General features: G+C 45.5%; 1 pseudogene; it reads left to right on the top strand.

Moving 5' to 3' along the window:
* The first annotated feature begins 1,673 nt into the window (after positions 1 to 1,673).
* Positions 1,674 to 5,013, top strand: LOC117078481 (annotated as a pseudogene).
* Positions 5,014 to 7,711: the final 2,698 nt, after the last annotated feature.

The raw sequence follows: 7,711 nt of genomic DNA, 5'->3' as shown, positions 1-7,711 counted from the left end.
CTGGGACTACAGGCGCCCGCCACCATGCCTAGCTAATTGTTTTTTGTATTTTTAGTAGAGGGGTTTCACCGTGTTAGCCAGGATGGTCTTGATCTGCTTACCTCGTGATCCACCCACCTCAGCCTCCAAAAGTGCTGGGATTACAGACATGAGCCACCGTGCCCGGCCTTGAATTATTTTTTAAAACAGTTAAGCAGTTCTAAAAAAAAAAAAAAAAAAAAAAAAAAAAAACTAGAAGCTAAAATGCAAATTACCTAATATATACCTAACTGTTCTTTGTTTTTCTAAAATAAGTTTTCAATTTCTAAAAATATCAAGTTGCCCCCTAACTATCTAACTGCTATTATATATTTGATGCAGTGCTTACAAAAAAGGACCCAAAATTCTTTCATGCACCTTTGCCTGTACTCTCTCTCAATGGAAGAGAGCTAGAGAATCTTAGGAAGGAAGAAAGGAAAAAGATTGGCTGGACACAGTGGCTCATGCATATAATCCCAGCACTTTGGGAGGCCAAGGCTAGGGGGATCACCTGAGGTCAGGAGTTCGAGACCAGCCTGACCAATATGGTGAAACCCTGTATCTACTAATAATGCAAAAATTAGCCGGGCACGGTGGTGGGCGCCTATAGTCCCAGCTACTCGGGAGGCTGAGGCAGGAGAATCACTTGAACCCAGGAGGCAGAGGTTGCAGTGATCTGAGATCATGCCACTGCACTCCAGCCTAGGTGACAAGAGCGAGACTCCATCTCAACAAAAAAAAAAAAAGGAAAAATATTAAGGCTTTTACTTTCTCCCACTTGAAACATACATGACTGCAGTCCATTTTACCTCCAGAGTAAATAAATAAAAATGAGCCAGACATTATCTTAATGAGGCAGAATTCATATAAGTATGGGCCATGGTAGCAGGTTTGAATACTGACTCTCATTTCTAGGTCTGAATAGAAACCTCGGTTTAAATACTGACCCTCTGAAATCTAGGCTTGAATATTGACTCTCATTTCCTGGCTGTGTGACCTTGGCAAGTTCTTCTTTCTGATTCCCAGGGCATATGACCACGGAACATGGTACGTGATGGTAAGAATTAAACAGACAACATATGTAAATAAATTGGTACATATTAGGTCCTTGGTAAATGGTAGCTATTATTATTTTCAAAATAATTATTTCATTAAATCAAAAGAAGGGACTTGGAAAGACGACCAAGTTGGAAAACATTCTGGAAACCTCTCCAAAGGCAACTTTTCCCACTTCCACGACATCTATTAACTTTTTCGTGTCTGTGGCAGGAGTGTGAGGGCCCTTTCCAGGGAGGTGAGAATGAACAGTTTCAACAATGAAAAGTGGTAGTAGAGTCTCTTTCCTCCTCGGCACTATGTAGACCAACACAAAGCCTGGCTCTTTGTGGACTCAAGTAGAAACGAGGTCTCTGCTCATGATTTCATGGTATCAGCTTTGTAGCATGCATCTGGATTAATTTTTATGAGCCCTTAGAGTATATCATTTACCAAGTTGTAAGTGCAATCAGGTTGCCTGACTTCCCAGAAACTAGGTTCATGAGATAGTGCTGAGCCTTTCCAGGTGAATGAATGACCAGAATGAAAACCCTTCCTAGCCCTTCACTGAACCGTGGCTCTCGAGGGTGTAGTTCTGCATGTATCACTGGGCCGCAGAAATGCTTTCCAGTCCAGCTCACAGCGCTACGCACACAGCAACTCCTTCTCCATCTGAAGAGGACATTTATAGGGCACACATGGCTGTCCAAAGAGGAACAACTCCTTCAGCAGCGCACTTTAGGCTTGGCTTTTGTGAGAGAAGAATAAACACGAGCTTTGTGGAAGTTAAAGATAAGAAAATACTGCGTCCTGGCTACAGGTCCAAGTCCAATCTCTTACACTCACAGAGCCCATCCTTTGAGTCATCAGCACAGAGCTTACCAGTCCTTGCAAGTAAGAGCATTCTCTCAGAATCTCAGGCTCTGATTCTAATCCTGAGTTAGGCTAGACAGCACACTTGCCACCACCCCACCTTCGGCGTCAGGAGCTAATGGGCCAAATGTATATCGGGTCCATAATTGCTGGGATGATTTTTTCACATTCAATTTTGCATCTTTTTTTCTTTTTTTTCTTTTTTTTTGAGACAGAGTGTCGCTCTGTCCCCCAGGCTGGAGTGTAGTGGCTCAATCTTGGCTCACTGCAACCTCTGCCTCCTGGGTTCAAGCAGTTATCTGCCTCAGGCTCCTGAGAAGCTGGGATTACAGGCACACACCACCACACCCGGCTAATTTTTTGTGTTTTTAGTAGAGATGGGTTTCGCCATCTTGGCCAGGCTGGTCTTGAACTCCTGACCTCAAGTTATCCACCCTCCTTAGCCTCCCAAAGTGATGGGATTACAGGCACAAGTCACTGCGCCCAGCCTGGATCTTTATCTTCTATAATTTTGAGAGAATAGAAAAGCAAGGTACAAATGCACTTTATAGCACTCTATCAGGCACTCTGAAAAAAAATGTGAACTGTCAGGCCAGGCACAATGGCTCATGTCTGTAATCCCAGCACTTTGGGAGGCCTAGAGGGGCAGTTCACTTGAGCCCAGGAGTTCAAGACCAGCCTGGGCAGCATAGCAAGACCCCATCACTATAAAAAAGAAAAAAGTTTTCTAAATAGAAATTATAAAGTAACTTAAGAGTATAATTTGATTGTTTGTAGGCCAGGTGTGATGGTTCACGCTTGTAATCCCAGCACTTTGGGAGTCCGAGGCAGGTGGATCACCTGAAGTCAGGATTTCAAGACCAGCCAGGCCAACGTGGTAAAACCCCATCTCAACTAAAAATACAAAAATCAGCTGAGTGTGGTGGCACACACCTGTAATTCTACCTATTTGGGAGGCTGAGGCAGGTGGATCACCTGAAGTCAGGATTTCAAGACCAGCCAGGCCAACATGGTGAAATCCCATCTCAACTAAAAATACAAAAATCAGCTGAGTGTGGTGGCACACACCTGTAATTCCAGCTATTTGGGAGGCTGAGGCAGGAGAATAAATTGAACCTAGGAGGCAGAGGTTACAGTGAGCCAAGATCTCACCACTGCACTCCAGCCTGGGCGACAAAGTGAGACTTGGTCTCAAAAAATAAATAAATAGGCTGGGCGCAGTGGCACACGCCTGTAATCCCAGCACTTTGGGAGGCTGAGGGAGGCAGATCACCTGAGGTCAGGAGTTTCAGACCAGCCTGACCAACATGGAGAAACCCCATCTCAACTAAAAACACAAAATTAGCCAGGCGTGGTAGTTGTGTAGTAATCCCAGCTACTCAGGAGGCTGAGGCGGGAGAATTGCTTGAACCCGGGAGGTGGAGGTTGCAGTGAGCTGAGATCATGCCATTGCACTCCAGCCTGGGCAACAAGAGCGAAACTCCATCTCAAAAAATAAATAAATACTAAATAAATAAAATTTTAAAAATAAAAAATAATAATTGGATTGTTTGTAAAACAAAGAAAGGATAAATGCTTGATGTGATGACACCCCATTTAACTGCTATGATTATTATGAATTGTATACCTGTATCAAAATATCTCATGTACCTCATAAATATATACACCTACTATGTACCCACAAAAATTTCAAAACACAAAATAAAATGAACCAAGGACTTTAGCAGATGCATCACTAAAGAAGATTTAGGCTCTATCATCTGCCACCACTGCCAGGGCCAAAGTGGTTCACTGAGCTGTGAAGACAGATTCCAGATGCTGGGAACTCACGCCTCCAATCTCAGATGCTGTGTCCAGCAAAGGCTTCGTGGTTCTGGCCTACAGTGGCAGGCTAACACCTCCTGCAGCTTGTTGTGGCTGAAGGAACAAGGCAATGACATCAGTGCCTACCTGGGCAACACCAGCCAGAAGGAAGACTTCGAGGAAGCCAGGCACTGAAGCTTCGGGCCAAAAAGGTATTCATTGAGGATGTCAGCAGAGAGTTTGTGGAGGAGTTCATCTGGCTGGCCATCCAGTCCAGTATGCTGTATGAGGACCACTACCTCCTAGGCAGCTCTCGCCCCAGGCCCTGCATCACCTGCAAACAAGTAGAAATCACCCAGCAGGAGGGGGCCAAGTGTGTGTCCCATGGCACCACAGGTAAGGGCAATGATCAAGTCCGATTCAGCTCACCTGCTACTCGCTGGCCCCCCCAGATGAAGGTCATTGCTCCCTGGAGGATGTCCGAGTTCTACAATCAATTCAAGGGCCTCAACAATCTGATGGAATATGCAAAGCCACATGGGATTCCCATCCCAGTCACTCCCAGGAACCCGTGGAGCATGGATGAGAACCTCGTGCACATCAGCTATGAGTCTGGAATCCTGGAGAGCCCCAAGAACCAAGCACCTCCAGGTCGCTGCATGAAGACCCAGGACTCATCTAAAGCACTCCCAAAAACCCTGACATTCTCGAGATTGAGTTCACAAAAGGGGTCCTGGTGAAGGTGACCAATGTCAAAGATGGCACCATCCACCAGACCTCCTTGGAGCTCTTCGTGTACCTGAACGAAGTCGTGGGCAAGCACCATGTTGGCCATATTGACATCATGGAGAACCGCTTCATTGGAATGAGGTCCCGAGGTATCTACAAGACCCCAGCAGGCACCATCCTTTACCTTTACCATGCTCATTTAGACATTGAGGCCGTCACCATGGACCAGGAAGTGTGCAAAATCAAACAAGGCCTGGACTTGAAATTGGCTGAGCTGTTGTACACCGGTTTCTGGCACAGCCCTGAGTGTGAATGTGTCCGCCACTGCATCACCAAGTCCCAGGAGTGAGTAGAAGGGAAAGCGCAGGTGTTTGTCCTCAAGGGCCAGGCGTATATCCTCTGCGGGAGTCCCCACTGTCTTTCTACAATGAGGAGCTGTTGAGCATGAATGTGCAGGGCGATTAGGAGCCAATCGATGCCACCGGGTTCATCAACATCAATTCCCTCAGGCTAAAGGAATATCACCATGTCCAGAACAAGGTCACTGCCAAATAGACCCCTGTACAATGAGAAGCTGGGGCCTCCTCACTTTGCAGATCCCCCAAGTACCGGCACCAATTGTTGTGATAATTTGTAATTGTGGCTTGTTCTCCCTGGCTGGTAGCAGACTGGGGCTGCCAGCCTCCAGTTTTGTTCCCTGGTCCCCCTGAAGCCTGCAAAAGTGGTCAGCGAAGGGAAGGAGGAGACGCGGCTGCAGTGGGGAGCCATAAATGACAATTTTTAAAGTATACATTTATAAAAGAAGAAGATCTACAAGAAGATAAGCCTATGAAAGATGCTCCACATCATATGTCATCAGGGAAATACAAATTAAAACAACGTTGAGATACGCACCTATTACAATGACCAAAGCCTGGAAGGCTGAAAACACCAAATAACTGGCAAGAATGTGGAGCAAGAGGACTCTCATTCACTGCTGGTGGAAATGCAAATCGGTACAGCCACTTCAGAAGGCAGTTTGCAGTTTCCAACAAAACTAGACATATTCTTACCATACACTTTGGTAGTGAAATGAACTGAAAACTTATGTCCACATAAGAACTTGGCTCACTGCAACCTCTGCCTCCCAGATTCAAGCGATTCTCCTGCCTCAGCCTCCCAAGTATAGCATCACTGTCTTGGCCAGACTGGTCTCAAACTCCTGACCTAAGGTGATCCGCCTGCCTTGGCCTCCCAAATTGTTGGGATTACAGGTGTGAGCCACTAAGCCCTGCCAAGATGTCTTTCAGTAGGTGAATAGATAAACAAACTCTGGTACATCTAGACAATGGAACATTATTTAGCTCTAACCAGAAATGAGCTACCAAGCATGAAAAGACATGGAGGAAACTTAAATGCATATTACTAAATGAAAAACACCAATCTGAAAAGGCTACATATTGTATGATTCCAACGATATGACATTCTGGGAAAGGCAAAACTACAGAGACAATAAAAAGATTAGTGGTTGTCAGGAGTTGGGGATTAGGGGGAGGATAAACAGGCAGAGCACAGAGTATTTTTAGAGCAGTGAAAATAATCTGTAAAATTCAATAGTGTTCAATAATTCAAGGCATGTCATGCATTTGTTCAATCCCATAGAATGTACAATACCCTCATACGCAACTATCAACTTTGGGTAATAACGGTGTGTCAGTGTAGGTCTGTCGACGGGAACTACTGTTCCACTATGGTAGGGGATGTTGATAATGGACGAAGCTATGCATGTGTAGGGGAAGGGAGTATATGGAAAATCTCTGTACCTTTCTCTCAATTTTGCTGTAAACTTAAAAATGTTCTGGCCGCGTATGGTGGCTCACACCTATAATCCCAGCACTTTGGGAGGCGGAGGCGGGCGGATCACCTGAGGTCTGGAGTTTGAGACCAGCCTGACCAACATAGAGAAACCCCGTCTCCCCTAAAAATACAAAATTAGCCAAGCGTGGTGGTGCATCCCCGTAATCCCAGCTACTCAGGAGGCTGAGGCAGGGGAATCTCTTGAACCCAGGAGGCAGAGGCTGCAGTGAGCTGAGATCGTGCCACTGCACTCCAGCCTGGGCAACAAGAGCAAAACTCTGTCTCAGAAAAAAAAAAAAAAAAAAAAGGTAAAAGGACATGATTAGAGAAAATTCAAACAGCACAAGTCACCCAATTCCTTAAGGAGTGATATCTATAGTTGCCTATCAACGTGTTAATGTGGAGGTGTGAAGGCCTGGCTATACCCAACACCTACCTGGGAACCAAACAATTCCAATAACTAATTCCTCCTTTTAATTCCTAGAGTTGTTGCTTTTCTTTCTCACACCTTTTTTTTTACTCTCCCTCCCTCCTGGAGGAGGAATTGAGACATCTGCAGATACACCTTCCTGGGAAGGTAACTGGCTAGGTCGGCTAGGTTGTGGGAGTTTAAAGTCCAGCCCAAGCCCTCATCCTTATCTCATTGTCAATTGTCTTATGAGGAAATAGCCCAGGCACAATAGTGTCTTCTCTTCCTCCAGGTCATGAGTTATTTCCTTATAGATCTTTTCTAACCAGTCTTACCCTTAAAACAGGAGCTGAAGAGCAAACCTCTGCCATTCTTGATGTGAGACGGGGAAGATTTGGAGGTACTGACCTGTGAAGTTTCCATTAATATGTAGCCATGAGCAGTGGCTCACGCCTGTAATCTCAGTACTTTGGGAGGCCAAGGTGAGTGGATCACCTGAGGTCAGGAGTTCGAGACCAGCCTGGCCAACATGGTGAAACCCCGTCTCTACTAAACACAAAAAATTAGCCGGGCATTGTGGCTCATGCCTGTAATCCCAGCTACTTGGGAGGCTGAGGCAGGAAAATCACTTGAACCCCGGAGGTGGAGTTTGCAGTGAGCCGAGATTGAGCCATTGTACTCCAGCCTGGGTGACAGAGTGAGAGTCCATCTCAAAAAAACAAAAAACGAAGGAATTATTCTCCTCATATAGTTGAGCATAAATTCAGCTAGCATGTACTTGGGGATCTGCTAACAGGCCTCCATAATATGTGCACAATATGTCATCCATAATGCAGAAATATGGAGTGCATACTGGGAATTACCTGCCTAACACGTCTTTTCTAAGAATGTATTTCCTCCCCACCCCCACTCTCACAACTCGCACTCAGGTACATTTTTACCATAGGAATCATTCTACACATACCTTAGGGCCCTGTTCCCTGGTCATTGTTCATTCATCCACAGGTT

The sequence above is a fragment of the Trachypithecus francoisi genome, unplaced genomic scaffold, assembly GCF_009764315.1.
Source record: "Trachypithecus francoisi isolate TF-2019V2 unplaced genomic scaffold, Tfra_2.0 Lachesis_group0, whole genome shotgun sequence".
NCBI classification, from domain to species: Eukaryota; Metazoa; Chordata; class Mammalia; order Primates; family Cercopithecidae; genus Trachypithecus; species Trachypithecus francoisi.
The sequence above is the reverse complement of the archived record's forward strand: the minus strand, read 5'-3'. Positions and strand labels throughout refer to the sequence as shown.